This window comes from Oryx dammah, unplaced genomic scaffold (genome assembly GCF_014754425.2).
Source record: "Oryx dammah isolate SB20612 unplaced genomic scaffold, SCBI_Odam_1.1 HiC_scaffold_5, whole genome shotgun sequence".
Classification (NCBI taxonomy): domain Eukaryota; kingdom Metazoa; phylum Chordata; class Mammalia; order Artiodactyla; family Bovidae; genus Oryx; species Oryx dammah.
Window position 1 is genome coordinate 33,535,009 of NW_024070189.1, and position 22,063 is coordinate 33,557,071.

Below are 22,063 nucleotides of genomic sequence, written 5' to 3' on the forward strand. Positions count from 1 at the left end.
AAGAGTCTTTTCCAATGTTGGCTCGTTGCATCATGTGGCCAAAGTATTGGAGCTTCAGGTTCACCATCAGACCTTCCAATGAATATTCAGTGTTGATTTCCTTTAGGATTGGCTGGCTTGATCTCCTTGCAGGCCAAAGGACTCACAAGAGTCTTCTCCAACACCACAGTTCAAAAGCATCAATTTTTTGGTGCTCAGCCTTGTTTATGGTCCAACTTCCCTGTCCATACACAACTACTGGAAAAAAAAAAAAAAGACTATACAGGCCTTTGTCTGTAAAGTAATATCTCTGCTTTTTAATACTCTTTATAGCTTTTCTTCGAAGGAGCAAGTGTCTTTTAATTTCATGGCTGCCGTCACCATCCACAGTGATACTGGAGCCCAAGAAAATAAAGTCTGTCACCATTTCCATTTTTCCCATCTACTTGTCATGAAGTGATGGGACCAGATGCCATGATCTTCGTTTTTTGAATGTTGAGTTTTAAGCCAGCTTTTTCACTCTCCTCTTTCACATTCATCAAGAGGCTCTTTAGTTCCTCTTCATTTTCTGCCATAAGGGTGGTATCATCTTCATATGAGGTTATTGATATTTCTCCCACCATTCTTGACTCTAGCTTTTGCTTCATCCAGCCTGGCATTCCACATGATATACTCTGCACATAAGTGAAATAAGCAGGATGGCCATATAAAGCCTTGACATACTCCTTTCCCAATTTGAACCAATCTGTTATTCCATGTCCGGTTATAACTATTGCTTCTTGATCTGCATACAGCTCATAAGATAGGGCTCTTACTTATGTATATATACTACATGCATGGCATGCAATCAGAACCAACTACATAATATGTGAAAAATAAAATATGAAGCCCCCTGTTAAAACAATATTAAGAATTTTAAGACACTGATAATAGAACATTAAAACAAGCATAGGGTCCTCTTGAATATAAAATTCCATACATACTTGTTGCTGTTCAGTTGCTAAGTCATGTCTGACTCTTTGTGACCCTATGAACTACAGCACAACAGGCTTCTCTGTCCTTCATCATCTCCCTGCATTTTCTCAAACTCATCTTCATTCTGTCAGTGATGCCGTCCAATCATCTTATCCTCTGTTGCCCCCTTCTCTTCTGGCCCTCAATTTTTTCCAGCATCAGAGTCTTGTACTTTACAAGACTCAGAGTCAGTTCTTTACATCTGGTGGCCAAGCTATTGGAGTTTCAGTTTCAGTATCAGTCCTTCTAATGAATATTCAGGGTTCAGTGTCCGAACTCTATATCTCAATCTAAACTCATCCCTCCTCCAAGTCTTCTACTTGAATATTGCCTTATACACCTCACTGATTGTTTCCCCAGTCTTCCAGTTTCTCAAAGCCAATAAGTTAATAACTGAATGAATGAATGAAATTATTTTAAAATTCCTTCCCATTTTATATCAAATTTTAATTTATGACACCTAGGTTCTAAATTTTAAATGCATATAGAATCTGAACCAGTCTTACCATAGCCCCTGTTCCCACCTTATAGTGAGCCACCATCATCTCACTCCTGGATTACGCCAATTGCTTTTTTTTTTTTAATTTAATTTTTATTGAAGGCTAATTGCTTTACGGAATTTTATTATTTTTTGTCAAACCTCAACATTAATCATCCATAGGTATACATATATCCCCTCCCTTTTGAACCTCCCTCCCATCTCCCTCCCCATCCCACCCATCTAGGTTGATACAGAGCCCCTGTTGGACTTTTCTGAGCCATCAGCAAATTCCCACTGACTATCTAATTTACATATGGTAACATAAGAAAGTAGGGAAAACCACTAGATCATTCAGGTATGACCTAAATCAAATCCCTTATGATTATACAGTGGGAGTGAGAAATAGATTTAAGGGATTAGATCTGATAGATAGAGTGCCTGATGAACTATGGATGGAGGTTCATGACATTGTACAGGACACAGGGATCAAGACCATCCCCATGGAAAAGAAATGCAAAAAAGTAAAATGGCTGTCTGAGGGGGCCTTACAAATAGCTGTGAAAAGAAGAGAAGCAAAAAGGAAGGGAAAAAAGGAAAGATAAAAGCATCTGAATGCAGAGTTCCAAAGAATAGCAAGAAGAGATAAGAAAGACTTCCTCAGTGATCAATGCAAAGATATAGAGGAAAACAACAGAATGGGAAAGACCAGAGATCTCTTCAAGAAAATTAGAGATACCAAGGGAACATTTCCTACAAAGATAGACTCGATAAAGGACACAAATGGTATGGTACTAACAGAAGCAGAAGGTATTAAGAAGAGGTGGCAAGAATACACAGAAGAACTGTACAAAAAAGATCTTCATGACCAAGATAATTATGATGGTGTGATCACTCACCTAGAGCCAGACATCCTGGAATGTGAAGTCAAGTGGGCCTTAGAAAGCATCACTATGAACAAAGCTAGTGGAGGTGCTGGAATTCCAGTTGAGCTATTTCAAATCCTGAAAGATGATGCTGTGAAAGTGCTGCACTCAATAGGCCAGCAAATTTGGAAAACTCAGCAGATGCGAAATTGGAAAACCACCTGATGCGGAGAGGTGACTCATTGGAAAAGACTGTGATGCTGGGAGGGATTGGGGGCAGGAAGAGAAGGGGACTACAGAGGATGAGATGGCTGGATGGCATCACTGACTCGATGGATGTGAGTCTGAGTGACCTCTGGGGGTTGGTGATGGACAGGAAGGCCTGGTGTGCTGCGATTCATGGGGTCGCAAAGAGTCAGACACGACCGAGCAACTGAAATGAACTGAACTGAACTGAATGTAAGTTTCCATGTTACTCTTTCATACATCTCATCCTCTCCTCCGCTCTCCCCAGGTCCATAAGTCTCTTCTCTATGTCTGTTTCTACATTGCTGCCTTGTAGATAAATTCTTCAGTACCATTTTTCTAGATTTTGTGTATGTGTGTTAGAGTACGATATTCATCTTTCTCTTTCTGACTCACTTCACTCTGTATAAAGGTTCTAGGTTCATCCACCTCATCAGAACTGACTCAAATGTGTTCCTTTTTATGGCTGAGTGATATTCCATTGTGCATATGTACCACAACTTCTTTATCCATTCATCTGTCGATATACATCTAGGTTGCTTCCATGTTCTAGCTATTGTAATTTGTGGTGCAATGAACAATGGGATACATGTGTCTTTTTCAATTTTGGTTTCCTCAGGGCATATGCCTAGGAGTGGGATTGCTGGGTCATATGGTGGTTTTATTCCTAATTTTTTTAAGGAATCTCCATACTGTCTTCCATAGTGGCTGTATCAATCTACATTCCTACCAACAGTGCAATCATGTTCCTTTTTCCCCCCACCCCCTCCAGCATTTATTGTTTGCAGACTTTTTGATGAGGGCCATTCTGACCAGTGTGAAGTGATACCTCATTGTGATTTTGATTTGCATTTCTCTAATCATGAGTGATGCTGAGCATCTTTTCATGTGTTTGTTAGCCATCTGTGTGTCTTCTTTGGAGAAATGTCTGTTTAGGTCTTTTTCCCACTTTTTGATTAGGTTGTTTGTTTTTCTGGCATTTGCTTCTTAACTGAACTCCTTGCTCCTACCTTTGCTCTCTTCAACATCTCTTCAACAGAATAGCCTGGATAATTCCATTAAAGACAAACTCAGATGAATTCACTCCTCAAAGCCCAAATGGGCCCCTAGGCATCTCATCATAAGAAATAGAATCCATAAAATCTCCTCAGATTTCTATGAGATCTGACTTCTTGTTACTTTCTCTCTTCTTCTACTACTCTCTAGTTATCCCCCATTCTGTCTAGCCATGCTCCTTACCTCCTTAACAGTTTTGTTAAATCTCATTTCCTCTATTAGGCCAATCTTGATGGACTGAAGTAAAACTGCCACAACTCCTTGGGCTTCATCTCCTCACAGTTAGTCTCCCTTTCTCTGCTCTAGCTTTTCATGCCCTCATCACCTGGTAAGTGCCACGTATTTTAACAGGTTTGTTTTCATTTCTCTTCCTCCAAAAACATGAAAGCACCTTCCGCAGTGGCTCAGTGGTAATGAACCCACTTGCTAATGCAGGAGCCACAGATTCGATCCTTGGGTTGGGAAGATTCCCTGGAGTAGGAAATGGCAACCCACTCCAGTATTCTTGCCTGAAAAACCCCATGGGCAGAGGAGCCTGGTGGGCTACAGTCTATTGGGTACCAAGAGTCAGACAGGCCTTAGCAACTAAACAACAATGACAGCAACAGCTAGGACAGAGATCTTTATTCCCTTCTGCAACTGAAGCATCTAACACAGCACGCGGCATGTAGTAGGCAATCAATAAATAATCACTGAATGAATGGATAAATACATGACGAAACCAGAAGCTCACTACAGAGCTGAAAACTGTATCCAAGTATTTATACATTGAGTAAGTAAGTAAGTGTTAGACACTCAGTTGTGCCCAACTCTTTGCGACCCCATGGACTGCCTCCCACAAGGTTCCTGTGTCCATGACATTTTCCAAGCAAGAATATTGGAGTGGGTTGCCATTTCTTTCTCCAGGGGATCTTCTCTGACCCAGGGATCAAACCCAGGTCTTCCACACTGCAGGCAGATTCTTAACCAACTGAGCTATGAGGGAAGCTTGTATAATACTTTGAAGTATCAAAGTATTATACATTGAGTAATGATGAATAAATCTTGTCAAACCCTGAAAACTCTATAATAAGCAATAAGATATAACTAAAAATATTCTACTTTACTAAGTGGTATTTATAATGATGGTGGTCATAAAATGTATACTTATTGGAGGATTACAAGTAAATTTAATTTAGTTCTATATTAGATGTTTTTCACTGTCCTTTAATTTCTAATAACAAATACCAACAAATGTATCTCCTTATGGGTATTATTTTTAACATTTAAATTTCTAACCTCCAAAATAGTAGGAGTTATTAACATTTAAAAACATGAAAATGTGAAGAAAATGAGAAAATTAACGATTGCACCTCATAACTCACAGCTTATGACTCAGGTGCAACATACCATATAAAGGCTTTAGAATTCAGATAATCTACTCAAAATCTATGCTCTTGCCCCTGGGTTGGCAAATAAGGAAAAGTATATAAGTAACTCTATTTATTTATTATATTTTTTTGATGGTTTGAAACAGTTAGCCATTTATTATTTCTCATGGGGCTATAGTCTATTTCTCTCTCTCTTTTTTTTCGATTCTTACTCAATTTAATCCCAATCAAATATCCAGTAATCATTGGAGTTGTATGCAAATAAACAATTAGAAGAGAATCCCATAATCACTAATTATTTTTATTTAGGGAACAATAGTAGAAGAAGCCAAGTACACATTGTTTAAATGTCATTTTCTCCTGTTTGCCATCATTCACTATATGCTATTATTTGAAAATGTGAATTGTGAGGTTGAGAAGAATGGGAAGCAACATAATGCAAAGTTTTAGAAAAAATGCAGTTAGAGATGATATTACCAGAATGATTCTTTTAAAAATATAAAGTTTATTATGTCATGACTGTTGAAAATCCTCCCCTTTGTATTAGTCAAAGCCAAAGTCCTTAGAATCCTCCTCAGCCCTATGTGATTACATCCACCCTACCTGATATCGGTATCTACCACCTCCTTCTCACCTACCATCCTCTTTACTGTTCCTTCAGCCTCAGAAAGACTGGGTCCTTTTCTTTTTTTATTTTTAGTCTTTTGTTTTTAATTGGAGGATAATGACTTAACAAAGTTATAATGGTCTCTGCCATACATCAACATGAATCACCCATAGTTATATATATGTGCCCTCCTCCTCTTAAACCATTTTCCCTGTCCCATCTCTCTAGGTGGTCACAGAACTCTGGCTTTGGGTTCAGTGTGTCATACAGCAAATTCCTACTGCCTATCTACTTTACATATGGCAATATATATGTTTCAATGCTATTCTCTCAAATCATCCCACCTTCTCTCTCCCCCACTGTGTCCAAAAGTCTTCTCTATGCCTGCATCTCTGTTGCTGCCATGTAGGTAGGTTCATCAGTACAGTCTTTCTAGATTCCATACAGGTGCATTCAGTTCAGTCACTCAGTTGTGTTCAACTCTTTGCGAACCCATGGACTGCAGCACACCAGGCTTCTCTGTCTTTCACCAACTCCCAGAGCTTGCTCAAACTCATGTCCATTGAGTTGGTGATGCCATCCAACCATCTCATCCTCTGTCATCTCCTTTTCCTTCTGCCTTCTGGGTCTTTTCCAATGAGTCAGTTCTTTGCATCAGGTGACCAAAGTATTGGAGTTTCAGCTACAGCATCAGTCCTTCCAGTGAATATTCAGGAATGATTTCCTTTAGGATTGACTGGTTGGATCTCTAGAGTCTTCCCTAAAACCACAGTTCAAAAGCATCAATTCTTTGGCCCTCAGATCTCTTTACAGTACATCTCTCACATCCTCACATGACTACTGCAAAAACCATAGCTTTGACTAGATGGATCTTTGTTGGCAAAGTAATGTCTCGGCTTTTTAATATGCTGTCTAGGTTGGGCATAGTTTTTCTTCCAAGGAGCAAGTGTCTTTTAATTTCATGGCTGCAGTCACCATCTGCAGTGACTTTGGAGGCCAAGAAAATAAAGTCTGACATGGTTTCCATTGTTTCCCTATCTATTTGCCGTGAAGTGATGGGACCAGATGCCATGATTTTCATTTTTTGAACGTTGAGTTTTAAGCCAGCTTTTTCACTCTTCTCTTTCACTTTCATTAAGAAGGTCTTTAGTTCCTCTTCACTTTCTTCCATAAGGGTGGTATCATAGTCATATCTGAGGCTATTGATATTTCTCCCAGCAATCTTCATTCCAGCTTGTGCTTCATCCAGCCTGGCATCTTGCATGATGTACTCTGCATATAAGTTAAATAAGCAGGGTGACGATATACGTCTTGACGTAATCCTTTCCCAATTCAGAAGCAGTCTGTTATTCCATATCCAGTTCTAACTGTTGCTTCTTGACCTGCGTACAGATTTCTCAGGAGACAGAAGAGGTGGTCTGCTATTCCCATCTCTTGAAGGATTTTCCACAGTGTGTTGTGATCTACACAGTCAAAGGCTTTGGTAAATCAATAAAGCAGAAAGAGATGTTTTTCTGGAATTCTCGCTTTTTCTGTGATCCATTGGATATTGGCAATTTGATCTCTGGTTTGTCCGCTTTCTCTAAATCCATCTTGAACATCTGCAAGTGCATGGTTCATGTACTGTTGAAGCCTGGCTTGGAGAATTTTGAGCATTACTTTGCTAGCCTGTCAGATGAGTGCAATTGTGCAGTAGTTTGAATATTCTTTGGCATTCCCCTTCTTTGGGATTAGAGTGAAAACTGACCTCTTCCAGTCCTGTTGCCACTGCAGTTTTCCAAATTTACTGGCATATTAAGTGCAGCATTTAACAGCATCATCTCTAGGTTTTGAAATAGCTCAATTGGAATTCCATCACCTCTACTAGCTTTATTCATAGTTATGCTTCCTAAGGCTCACTTGACTTTGTATTCCGGATGTCTGGCTTTAGGTGAGTGATCACACCATCGTGGTTGTCTGGGTTATGAAGATCTCTTTTGTACAGTTCTTCTGTGTATTTTTGCCACCTCTTCTTAATATCTTCTGCTTCTGTTAGGTCCATACCATTTCTGTCCTTTATTGAACCCATCTTTGCATGAAGTGTTCCCTTGGTATCTCTAATTTTCTTGAAGAGAGCTCTAGTCTTTTCCATTCTGTTGTTTTCCTTATTTCTTTGTATTGATCACTGAGGAAGTCTTTCTTCTCTCTCCTTGCTATTCGTTGGAACTCTGCATTCAAATGGGCATATCTTTCCTCTTCTCCTTTGCCTTTCACTTCTCTTCTTTCTCAGCTATTTGTAAGGCCTCCTCAGACAACCATTTTGCCTTTTTGCATTTCTTTTTCTTGGGGATAGTCTTGATCACTGCTTCCTGTATAATGTCACAAACATCTGTCCACAGTTTTTCAGGCACTCTGTCTATTAGTTCTAATCCCTTGAGTCTATTTGTCACTTACACTGTGTAATCATAAGGTAGGTCATATCTGAATAATCTGATGGTTTTCCCTAATTTCTTCAAGTTAAGTCTGAATTTGGCAATAAGGAATTCATGATCTAAGCCATAGTCAGCTCCTAGTCTTGTTTTGCTGACTGTATAGAGCCTCTACTTCTTTGGCCACAAAGAATATAATCAATCTGATTTCAGTATTGATCATCTGGTGAGGTCACATGTAGCATCTTCTCTTGTATTGTTGAAAGAGGGTGTTTGCTATATAAGCATTAATGTATAATAGTTATTTTTTTACTTCTTGACTTAGTTCCCTTTGTATAATGGACTCTAGGTTCGTCCACCTCATTAGCATCAACTCAAATGTATTCCTTTGTATATCTGAGTAACATTGCATTGCATATATGTACCACAACTTCTTTACCCCTTAATCTGTTGATGGACATGTTGCTTCCATGTCCTAGCTGTTATAAATAATGTTACAATGAACATTGTGATACATGTGTGTTTTTCAATTATGCTGTCCTTAGGATATATGCCCAGTAGTGGTATTGTTGGGCCATATTGTACTTTGTTCCTATTTTTTAAGGAATCTCCAGAGTGTCTATATCAATTTGCATTCCCACCAACAGTGCAAGAGGGTTTCCTTTTCTCCACACCATCTCCAGCATTTATTCTTTGTGGACATTTTGGTGATGGCCATTCTGACTGGTGTGAGATGATACCTCACTGTAGTTCTGATTTGAGTTTTCGAATAATGAGCAATGCTCAGCATCTTTTCCTTGTTTTTTAGCCATATATATGTCTTCTTTGGAGAAATGTCTCTGTATGTCTTCTACCTACTCACTCACATCCTTTTGATAATGGTTCCTCTTCCTGGAATGTGCCTGGTAACTCCACACCATACTTCAAGTCTTTGCTCAGTCATCACCTTATTGATGAGTTTTGTGTATATAATAGAAACATATAAACATACATTTAAAACTAGCCAGCCTTGTGCTTAGTGATAAAACCTTACAAATCCCTGACAAAGTAAAAATAAGACAAAAAAGTCCACCATCATCACTATTACCATAAACTACCGTGAAAGTGCTACCCAATAAAACTGTGTATGCTCATGTAAACACATGCACATACATACACATACATCTGGGTATTTATTTTTCTACTTGAAGATACAATTTACTTAAAAACCCAGCAATATAATTCAAAAGATTTCTATGAAGATGATTATTTAAATGAAGTTAGTAAACATCAAAACTTTTCTGAATGTCTACTGGTGTTTTTTAATGGATATATTGGATGCTAATAAATAAACTAAAAATAAGCAATATTTATAAGAAGAAAACTAGAATTATTCACTAAGGAACATAAAAGAACACTTGAATAAAATAACAGACTTTTGTAAGAGATTCAATCATGTAAGGAGGTTGAATTTCTTAAGTCAATCTGTCTTAAAATTTAATAATAACACAGTCAAAATCTCCATCACAAAACAATTCTATATCTACTTTAAAATGTAAAGATATAAGAATTTGCATAACATATGCATAAAATAAGAGTAATGATTGTACAATTTCCCTCCAAGTACTAAAATATATTATAAAACTATAATATTAAACATTTTATAATGCTAAGTTTTATTTTTAAATTTGTAAATTAGACTACTCAGTCAACTACTGAAGTCTTTCATGTCTAAAATTATCAGGGTTTTTATTTAATTAAGTGATGTCTTCAAAGTATCAGTTCAGTTCAGTTCAGTGCTCAATTGTGTCCAACTCTTTGTGACCCCATGAATTGCAGCACGCCAGGCCTCCTTGTCCATCACCAACTCCCAGAGTTCACTCAGACTCACGTCCATCGAGTCAGTGATGCCATCCAGCCATCTCATACTCTGTCGTCCCCTTCTCCTCCTGCCCCTGATCCCTCCCAGCATCAGAGTCTTTTCCAATGAGTCAACTATTTGCATGATGTGGCCAAAGTACTGGAGTTTCAGCTTTAGCATCATTCCTTCCAAAGAACACCCAGGGCTGATCTCCTTTAGAATGGACTGGTTGGATCTCCTTGCAGTCCAAGGGACTCTCAAGAGTCTTCTCCAACACCACAGTTCAAAAGCATCAATTTTTCAGTGCTCAGCTTTCTTCACAATCCAACTCTCACATCCATACATGACCACTGGAAAAACCATAGACTTGACTAGATGGACCTTTGTTGGCAAAGGAATGTCTCTGCTTTTTAATATGCTATCTAGGTTGGTCATAACTTTTCTTCCAAGGAGTAAGTAGCTTTTAATTTCATGGCTGCAGTCACCATCTGCAGTGATTTTGGAGCCCCCAAAAATAAAGTCTGACACTGTTTCCATTGTTTCCCCATCTATTTCCCATGAAATGACAGGACCAGATGCCATGATTTTAGTTTTCTGAATGTTGAGTTTTAAGCTAACTTTTTCACTCTCCTCTTTCACTTTCAAGAGGCTTTCGAGTTCCCCTTCATTTTCTGCCATAAAGATGGTGTCATCTGCATATCTGGGTTACTGATATTTCTCCTGGCAATCTTAATTCCAGCTTGTGCTTCATCCAGCCCAGCATTTCTCAAGATGTGCTCTGCAGAGAAGTTAAATAAGCAGGGTGACAATATACAGCTCCCGGTCTTGTTTTTGCTGTCCGTATAGAGCTTTTCCCTCTTTGGTTGCAAAGAATATAATCATTCTGAATTCGGTATAGTCATATAATCTGCAAAGATTGAACAATTTACATTTTTCTATCCAATTTTATAATTCATTTCCTTCTCTTGTCAAATGAATTGGTTCATATTTTCAAAGTGTAATAATAATTCCAAAACTGGACAACCCAGTTTTGGAATTTTGTAGCTTACTTGCTTTTAATGTTTCTCCATTAATACTGAGAATTATTTGCTTGTTTTGAAAAAGATATATTTTATTAGTCATCTGTCTCCTTTTAACTCCCCAGTTTTTTTTTTTAATTTTAAACCAAACAATTTATGAATTTTACTAAACACACCTATAGCATGTATGGAAAAAATATTTTTCTTTTGCTCAATTAATATGGTTCTAACATTATTTCCCAAAATTTGCATTCCTGCTTGCAGTATAGTTGCTCATAGTTTATTATTCTTTCAGTGACATTTCAGTTACAGTTTTTCTAAACATGTTGCAGCTGTTCTAGAAATGAGAGTTGTCCCTACTTGTTGCCTTTTATCTCTGTTTGTGTCAGTATTAATGGTATACTTGTTTCATTAACAATCATTTAGAAGCTTTCTTTATTTTTTTAATCTCCATGTGTTTCTAACTTTTAATGTTTTATAGAATTAACTTGCCAAATCAGCTGAATTTCATAGTTTTATTGAGAATAAGTTCTTGTTCAGTTTTTTGAAAACTTTACTTTTTTTTAATGGTGACTGGTCTGTTTAGATTTTTTCTCAATTTTAGGATAAGTCGCTTCAATTTATTCTTATATAAATTAGCAATTTTTCCAGATTTTCAGATTAACATATAGGAAGTTGAATTAACACATAATTTAAAATTTTCTCCTTTATAATTGATTGTTTCCAAACTATGACTGTTTTTGTATGTTTGCTTTATCATTTTTTCATGAATCACCAAAAAAAGTCAAACTCCTAGCCAATCTCATTTTTAATGAGAGTAAAACAGATAAAGAATTAAAAAGAGGAAAAGTTGTTGAAACTTAGAAAATCTTAAAAAAAAGATTACTATATAGTTGAAAGCATAACAAAATTGATGTTTCTGAAAATAGGACTCAATAAAAACTGACTACATTTAATAGAAAAATTCTAAATTGCCCAGTTTTTATGGAAGAAAAACAAAAATTTTCCTAGTAACTCACTCACATTAAAAGAAAAAGACCCAGATGCTTTTATAGTTTTATTCTAAAAAATATATAAATATCAGATAACATATGGTACTGACCTAATTCCAAAGCAATGAAGAACAAATAAATATTCCATTTTTATATTATGTCAAAAGAATATGATTTCAAAGCATTCAAAAATAATGCAATAAGGAAGCACTACAAACAGATCTCCAGAATTAATACTGTACTGAAGCAAAAAACACATTAAATATCAGGAAATAAGATCCAACAAAATGTTAATTAAATAAACATTGAAATCTCCTTAAGTGCTTAGCAAAAATGCAGAGGTAATTTAACATTAGGAAATATGTTGATTTAATTTAGTAACTTTAAGAAAAGAAGGAAAGCACATGATTTTATACTTAGAATACAAAGGAAAGCACTTAAGATACTCTCCAGATTAAAACATCAAATAAAGCAAGAAATAATTAATATTTCATTAACATAATAAAATGTTTATATCTCAGCTCCAAAGCTAATATTTACATACTGGAAAGATATTTAAAGCATTCCATTAAAGTCATGTACAAGATGTGTTACTCACTACTATTTAACACTGTTTTGGAAGGATTAGACAAAGTGTTCTACAGTCAGCCTTCCATATCTATGGGTTCACATCTGCAAATTCCACCAACTGTAGATCAAAATGATTTGAAAGATCAGTTCCATGTATTTCTACAGAGTACAACTTGATTTGCCTCAGACTGGCAACTATTTACATAGCATTTACAAAAGCTTTTAGGCATCAAAAGCAATCTAGAAATGATTTAAAGTATACAGGATGATGTGTGCAGGTTATATGCAAATACTATGCCACTGCTAAAGCTGAAGCTCCAGTACTTTGGCCACCTCATGCGAAGAGTTGACTCATTGGGAAAGACTCTGATGCTGAGAGGGATTGGGGGCAGGAGGAGAAGGGGACGACAGAGGATGAGATGGCTGGATGGCATCACGGACTCGATGGACGTGAGTCTGAGTGAACTCCAGGAGTTGGTGATAGACAGGGAGGCCTGGCATGCTGTGATTCATGGGGTCGCAAAGAGTCGGATACGACTGAGCAACTGAACTGAACTGAACTGATATATAAGGGGACTTGAGCATCTGTGAATTTGGAATGTGGCCAAAAGGAGGAGGAGTTGTTCTTGAACGACTCTCCCTTGAATACTGAGGCAATTACATTGGCAGATGAACTGACTGTAGATGTGGAAACCCCACATGTAACAATTCTCTTTTTAATTTTTTAAAATAGCAAGATACAAAAAAGGAAAGAAATGAGTTATCTTCAAACAAATGTTAGTAATAAAACAATTTGAAAAGTACATTTCAATAGAAAAATTATGCACAGACATATACCCTATCAAGAATCTCCCAATACACTCCTGAAAGTCAAAAAAGGTAGATGTGAACAAATGTCATTCCTCCCTAAGTTAATGTATAACTTCAATATGATTCCAATAATGCCGTTTCTTTTCTTTATGGAGCTTAAAATATTGATTAAAAAATCTCAAATGAAAGACTAAACTAGCAAGAATAGTTAGCTAAGCGCTTATAAAGAGTGGTGTGTGTTCGTGCGTATGTGTGTGTGTGGTAGGGGGTGAAGTCAAAGTCACTCAGTCGTGTCCGACTCTTTGCAACCCCATGGACTATACATGTGACTCCATGGATTAGACAGTCCATGGAATTCTCCAGGCAAGAATACTAGAGTGGATAGCATTTCCCTTTTCCAGGGGGTCTTCCCAACCCAGGGATCAAACCTAGATTTCCCACATTGCAGGTGGATTCTTTACCAGCTGAGCCACAAGGGAAGCACAAGAATGCTGGAGTGAGTAGCCTATGCCTTCTCCAGGGGATCTTCCCAACCCAGGAATCGAAGCAGGGTCTCTTGCATTGCAGGTGGATTTTTTTTACTAACTGAGCTACGAGGGAATTCTGTCGAGGTGAGGGTAATCACACAACTATTCAAACATATCTACTTTAAAGACTATATCATTAAATCATTGTGAGATTGGTACTTGAATTAGATAACAGTCTAGTGAATAGGGCTTCCCTGGTGGCTCAGATGGTAAAGAATCCACCTTCATTGCCGGAAACCTGGGTTCAATCACTACAGGGAAGATTCCCTGTAGAAGGGAATGGCTACCCACTCCAGTCGTTTTGCTGGAGAATTCCATGGACAGAGAAGCCTGGCAGGCTATAGTCCCTGGGGTCACAAAGAGTTGGACATGACTGAGCAACTTTCACTTCACTAATGGAATAGAATAAGAAATCTGGACATAGACCCAATGCATACAGGGATGAGGTAGGTCATTGCATCATGAGACATCAAGACAGTAAAGCTCTTATGCCACTGAAGTGGCCTTCAGTTCAGATCAGTTCAGTCTCTTAGTCATGTCCAACTCTTTGCAACCCCATGGACTGTAGCACACCAGCGGTCTTAATTCACTGAAATAAATGTGGTTACAATGTTTATTCATTTTATAGGAATATTTTTCTGGTTAGTGTTCTTTATATGTGATTTTACTTTCTTCCTTTCTTCTTCTTTTCCTTTTTCTATACTTCACTCTCTTTCTCAATACATATGCACTATATTTATAAAGAATTCATGTGTGCTGCTTTTAAATTTTTTTAAAATTGGAGTGCAGTTGCTTTACAATGTTGTGTTAGTTTCTGTTGTACAAAAAAGTGAATCAGCTATGTGTATACATATATCCCCTCCCTCTTGACCCTCCCTCTCACCACCCTCTCTGTTCAATCCATCTAGGTCACCTCAGGGCACCAAACTGAGTTCCCTGCATGATATAGGAGGTTCCCATTAGCTATTTGCTTAACAGATGGCAGGAAACGTGTCAATCCCAATCTTCCAATTCACTCTTCTCCTTCTTACCATGTCCACATATTCATTCCCTACCTCTGAGTATCTATTCCCATCTTGCAAATAGATTTGCTTTGCATGTGTGCTAAATTACCTCAGTCATGTCTGACTCTTTGCAATCTTATGGACTGTAAGCCCACCAACTTCTGTGTAAGCCCACCAACTTCTGTGTCCATGAGATTCTCCAAGCAAGAATACTGGAGTAGGTTGCCAAGCCCTCCTCCAGGGGATCTTCCTGACCCAGGGATCAAATCCAGGTCTCTCGTGTCTCCTGAATTGGCAGATGGGTTCTTTACCACTAGTGCCACCTGGGAAGCCCACAAATAGGTATGCCTATACCTATTTGTGGAATTTTCTAGATTCCATATACATGCATCAACATAAAATATTTGTTTTTCTCTTTCTGACTTGTCTTTCTGACTTCACTCTGTATGACAGACAGAGGCCCGTCTGCATCTCCACAAATTATTCAATTTCATTCCTTTTCATAGCTGAGTAATATTCCACTGTATATATGTACCATTTCTTCATTATCCATTCATCTGTTGATTTGCATTTAAGTTACTTCCATGTCCCGACTATTGTAAATAGTACTGTGATGAACACTGGTGTGCATGTGTCTTTTTAAATTATGGTTTTCTCAGAGTATATTCCCAGTAGAGGGATTGCTGGGTTGTATGGTATTTCTATTTTTAATTTTTTAAGAAATCTCCATAATGTTCCCATGGTGGCTATATCCATCTACATTCCCACCAATAGTGAAGAAAGACTCCCTTTCTCTACACTTTTCCCAGCATTTACTGTTTATAAATTTTTTGATGATAGCCCTTCTGACTGGTGTGAGGTGATACATCAATGTAGTTTTGATCTGTATTTCTCTAATAATTAATAACGTCAAGCATCTTTCCAAGGGCCTGTTGGCCCCCTGTGTCTTCTTTGGAGAAATGTCTATTTAGGTCTTCTGTCCACGTTTGCTGGAAAAGTAAATAGCAACCCACTCCAGTACTCTTGTCTGGAAAATCCCATGGACAGAGGAGCCTGGTAGGCTACAGTCCATGGGGTCACAAAGAGTCGGACACGACTGAGCGACTTCACTTCACTCACTTCATACTTTATCACTGGAGAAGGAAATAGCAACCCACTCCAGTATTCTTGCCTGGAGAATCCCATGGACAGAGGAGCCTGGCGGGCCATGGTCCATGGGGTCACAGAGAGTCAGACACAACTGAAGTGACTGAACACACACGTGTCCATGTTTGCTTCTCTCTGAATACTCATCTTTTACATGTGAGGAATGATCTATGTCCACACTCTGAACAAGTAGAAAGTTTTATTAGAACTAATAATGAGTGCAAGATCTTTTCTCACTTGTCTGTTCACAATGTAACTTTACTTCTACCACCGGTAGACTTTTTACCAATATGACTTATATTGGTGCCCTGTTTCAGTGATTGTGTTCAGAACCACAAATTCAGTCAAACTCCTACCTTCACAGTAAGAACACCACTGCCAATGTTACAAATAAATAATTGGTTCTGCACTGCAGGGCCTGTCAGGATTTGAATTAGTGTTTGTGTGGCTTTTTAAAATGAAGACAAGAATCTCCTTTAACATACCAAAAAATCACCATTATTGCTGACTGTCATTACTTTTGGAAGACTCAGCTCATGTTTCCTGATTCATACTTTCAGATATCTATTAATTGATTTACCTCACTTTTGGGTGAAAAGGAATATGTGTATTTGACTTACATTTTAAAAACAAAAATTACTAAAGGTTTTTTAACATTTTAATTGGAATAATTATTTTATAATATTATATTGTTTACTCTAAAGACTTTTTAAAACATATATAAAATATGCTTTACATTTATTTTAATCCCAAATTAAAAATAAAATTATTCTCAAATCTCAGCGTCATAAGATGAAGGCAAGGGTCAATTTGTTATTGTCAAATCTGGCAATGAAGTTGCCCAGAAGGACAGAAAGAATCTGAAAATAAAGACTCACTGAAAATCTGGTACTAAACCTTAAAAATGTATACCATAACACTTCAGTAGACTCACAGGTGGAAAAATGTGAAGTGTGTTTACACTATTTGCCATAAGCCAATTTTATCTGCATCAAGCCATATGGTTTGGGAAACTGGGAGTTTCATGAGAATCCAGAGTGAAATTTAACAGTACCATCAGAAAGCAGGAAACTGAGGAGTTTATAAGCCATTCTAAGACACAGCAGGATTTTTTTTTCTCCCCCCCACCGCAAAAATATACTATCATACAGATACTGTAAAACGATTTCCACAATGTTTTTGTTATTTTCTGAGAATTGTTCCATTGCTACATTGATCTACGGAAAATTTTGTTGTAAGGTTTAGACTGTAATATTGGTAAATTCTCTTCTTATGTAAGAAACTAGAAGGACTTAATGAAATGTATAGTTAATTATTTTAAACTGTTAATTATAATTTTTAAGGTTTCAAAATTATTTCTTAATTATACATATCAAAACAAAATAATATGGGGAATCATTCAGAGAAGAGTAAGAAGAAATCTAGTAAAAAATTATATATCAGCTAATTTAAAGGTTATCTTGAGAAATTCCCCTTTGATATCCACAGATCAGTTTAATACGAGAGCCAGAAAGTTTATTTCACACTTGTTCTTAGTATTTACTTACTTATATACACTCTAAAGAATCAAATGCAATGTTACTTAGACCAGTAATTTAAGATTTGTAAGTTGGAATTAAATGCATTCCTTAGGCTTTTAAATTTATTTAGGGATTTTGAATTATAATTCAAGCTATATATTAATATAGTTTATATTAATATAAAGTATGTAGATTAATAAATAAATGAAATAAAATAAATATATTCATATAATATATTAATTTTAAAAAGTAAAATATCTAAAATCTTATAAAATACTTCCAATAATCAAGAAAAAAGAAACTTGCTTGCATCTTCCTTCTGAAATATAAAGAAACTTGATTCCTCATCATATACTATGGAATTCCTTAAGCTGATAGCAAAACCAAGAAGAAAAGTGAAATTTATACAAAATTGATCAGTTTGAAAAAAATCACTCCTGTAATTAGGATAGGTCAGAAAAAAAGTTTCTTTATAAATAATTTATCAGAAACTACTCTATAAAAACCTAAGGAAATGTCAAGCCAGGTGCAATCTTTTAAAACTATTCCTGTATAAATCAATTAAGGTGCTTTATTTTGACACCTAGTGTCAGTGTTTACCAAACGTAGATAGACAAGTCCATCCCTGTAGCATGCATTTGCAAATAACTTTACTCATTAATGTTTAATTAAGACAGAGGAAAACTGTCCTTGATATTTTGCTGCAATTAGTGCTCTCTATACCCCACTGACTTCTCATGATGAATTACTTTTCAAATGAAAAGTGAAATGATTAAAACTGGAGACACTCCATCTACTATGCATTGCCCATACCACATTTTAAAGAGGAGAACCAAATAATACTTGCAGAGTGAAACAATTGAAATCATCTGTTGTTGATTTCAAATGTGAAGCTTCTTTCTAGTTAAGACTAAAATGATATAACATGTAAATACCAATTTATTCCTATAAGTCATAAGGTCACATAATACTAGAGCTTTAGAAGGTTTAGTTCAACACCCTCAATTTAAAACCTTCCATAAAACAGTAGTGAATTGTGAAGGTCACATAATTTTCCAAATGGTGTTGTCATCATTTCATGTACAAATTTAACATTCTACTCTTTTAAGGGACTCTATAATTTAATGCCTTATTTTACCAAACAATCAATATAAACTAACACCACACAACTGCAAAACAAAACAAAACACAAAACCTTCTAATCAGGAAAGATCATTTGACTTGTGTAATGTTACACAGCTAACTAGTGGTAGATCTAAAAGTACATTTACAGATGTTCTACCCAAAATCTTTTCCTTATTTTCTACTCAAATATCATTAGTGCTCATTTTACACTAGAAGAGCAACACAATATGAGAAATATTTATGAAATCTTTTATCATTATACTCAGATATCATATAGGTTGAAACTTTTTTTTTTGACATATGAATGCTCCTAGTGCCTTTATTATAATAGTCCCAAACTGGAAGCAGCCTAAATGTCCATCAGTAGTTGAAAAGCATAAACAGATGATGAAGCCCTAGTCAGTCATAAAAATGAACTAACTCCTTACATGCATAACAACCCTGATAATCAAAAATATTTTCAAGTGAGAGAAGCCAGATGCAAAAGAATACAGACAAACCAAAGAACCCATTTATATAATATACTATCACAGAAGAAACTAATCTGAGGTTACAGAAATCAAACCACTGCTTATGGTGGGTTTGGTTTGACTGAAAAGTACATGAAGAAAGTTTTTTTGGTTGATGGTATGTTCTCTGTCATGATCAGGGTATTGATTAAATCTGTGTGTAATTTTATCAAAATGCACCAAACTGAGGAAAAATTTGAGCCTATCAATGAATATAAATTTTTTCACAATTAAAATAATGCTGTGATATTTATATTATCTTAAATTCATTTAAAGACTTATATACCACTATTGTTTTATAATAATTTTAATGAGGTATGAATGACTTACAATAAATTTTGCATATCTAAAGTGTACAATTTAATGTTTGACATATCACAACCAAATATACAAAATTATGTATAATTATAATAAATGTATTCATCTCCCTCAAATGTTTTTTCTCATGTCCTTTATAATCCTTCCTTCTTGCTAGTTGAGATATTCTTGAAATAGCATATTATTACATGTATGTTATGTTTTGTCTTATATTAATGAATTAAGCTGGCAATAATAATAAATACTTCCTAGATTCTTTTAAAATATTTCCTTTTTTATTACTCTCTCAATTCTAGAATCTCCCTTCAAATATATTAAATACTTAGAATTTACAAATAGGCTGAGAACTACTCTGAGTTCACCAAAAAAATGAATGTTTTCTATACACCAGATTATTTGCTAACATAGAAAAAAATTGTGAAATTTTACATGTAAATTCATCTTTCAAAATTATCTATAAATAATATTGGAAGGTAAGGCTGATCTGAGCATGTATCATCACACGGCTACAAATCCTCCGAGTTGAGTAACACTGAACCACTTCATGGGAAATAGATGGAGAAACAGTAGAAACAGTGTCAGACTTTATTTTGGGGGGCTCCAAAATCACTGCAGATGGTGACTGCAGCCATGAAATTAAAAGATGCTTACTCCTTGTAAGAAAAGTTATGACCAACCTAGATAGCATATTCAAAAGCAGAGACATTACTTTGCCAACAAAGGTCTGTCTAGTCAAGGCTATGGTTTTTCCAGTGGTCATGTATGGATGTGAGAGTTGGACTGTTAAGAAAGCCGAGCGCTGAAGAATTGATGCTTTTGAACTGTGGTGTTGGAGAAGACTCTTGAGAGTCCCTTGGACTGCAAGGAGATCCAATCAGTCCATTCTGAAGGAGCTCAGTCCTGGGTGTTCTTTCTGGAAGGACTGATGCTGAAGCTGAAACTCCAATATTTTGGCCACCTCATGCGAAGAGTTGACTCAATGGAAAAGACTCTGATGCTGGGAGGGATTGGGGGCAGGAGGAGAAGGGGACGACAGAGGATGAGATGGCTGGATGGCATCACCGACTCGATGGACATGAGTTTGGGTGAACTCTGGGAGTTGGTGATGGACAGGGAGGCCTGGTGTGCTGCAATTCATGGGGTCGCAGAGAGTCAGACACGACTGAGAGACAACTGAACTGAACCACTTTGAATAGTTCATGTACTCTTCAGTTCTCCATGAAGTCTTCCATTCCCTATTACTTCCCAGCATCCAAGACTGTAGCTGTTGCCAGCTGTGCTACTGCTATTTTAACACTGCTAGGCTTTACTCCAGAGAAGGCAATGGCACCCCACTCTAGCACACTTGCCTGGAAAATCCATGGACAGAGGACCCTGGTAGGCTGTAGTATATGGGGTCGCTAAGAGTCGGACACGGCCAAACGACTTCACTTTCACTTTTCACTTTCCTACATTGGAGAAATGGCAACCCACTCCAATATTCTTGCCTGGAGAATCCCAGGGACAGGGAAGCATGGTGGGCTACTGTCTATGGGGTTGCACAGAGTCAGACACGACTGAAGCAACTTAGCAGCAGCAGCAGCAGGCTTCACTCATTTATTTTACCTTCCTTGTCCCAGAAAGCTTTTGCATAATTGCTCTGATGGCAAAACTACATAAAAAAGATATTGCAATAAATTCATACACATATATACACATAGATTTTTAAAATGATGTACCATGAGCTTATTTACAATTGGATTAAATAATTATTTTTTATCCAAACTATAGGTGACCATTAAAAATAATCTCTGCATTGTGCAAGTGTAATTTGAATATATGCAAGTTCTTTAAAATCATAGAACTAATGCAAAGACATGGATCACTTTTGCATATAATAGCTGAAAATGTTCCATGATATTAGGCCACAGGTGAAAGTTATGAATAAGTAACTATCAATAATCATTTCTCAAGGGTATATCAATATGGATCAGATTGAGGCCACAGGACAGGAAACATCAGTGGTAGGAGTATGGTGTGGAGAGTGGACCTGGATTGTCTAAGCAGACCAGAGGCCATGTCAAAACAAAATGTAGTTAAGGTACAGAGAGTAGACCAATCTGGCTGGAAAGACTAACTTATGTTGAGGTCAGCAGAGTGGTCCGAATAGAGAAAGGAGAAACCTAGGATGAGGAATTTATAAGTTAAATGCTTAGTCTTCTAAAATATGAGCCTGTGTGTTATGACTAACATGAATGGGGATACAGTAAAGTCTCCTGATTGTTTTTTATCCTCATAAAACATGCTATTCTATTTGGAAAATAGCTTCCTATACCCTCCTTCATACCACATCTCTATCATCACAGGGGGAAAAAAGTACTTAAGTTCTGACAAAGGCTATGCTTGAACTTCTACATGATCTCAATGTCCAAAACAGAATAAACCTATGGAAAGTTCAGAAATACGTACTGAAAAAATATGAACAGACTCAGTATTGGCCTCACTGTTGGGTGCTGGTTATAATAACAATTCAAAGACCTTGGGCTATCAAGCAGGCTTACTGATAGAGGACTCTTATCAGAGCTCCTGCTGTTAGTCCTGACAGATTCACCACACACGGCTGCACATGGCTACACTTGTACCCACTCAAGTGTGTAAAAATTGTCTAGTGCTATGCCAC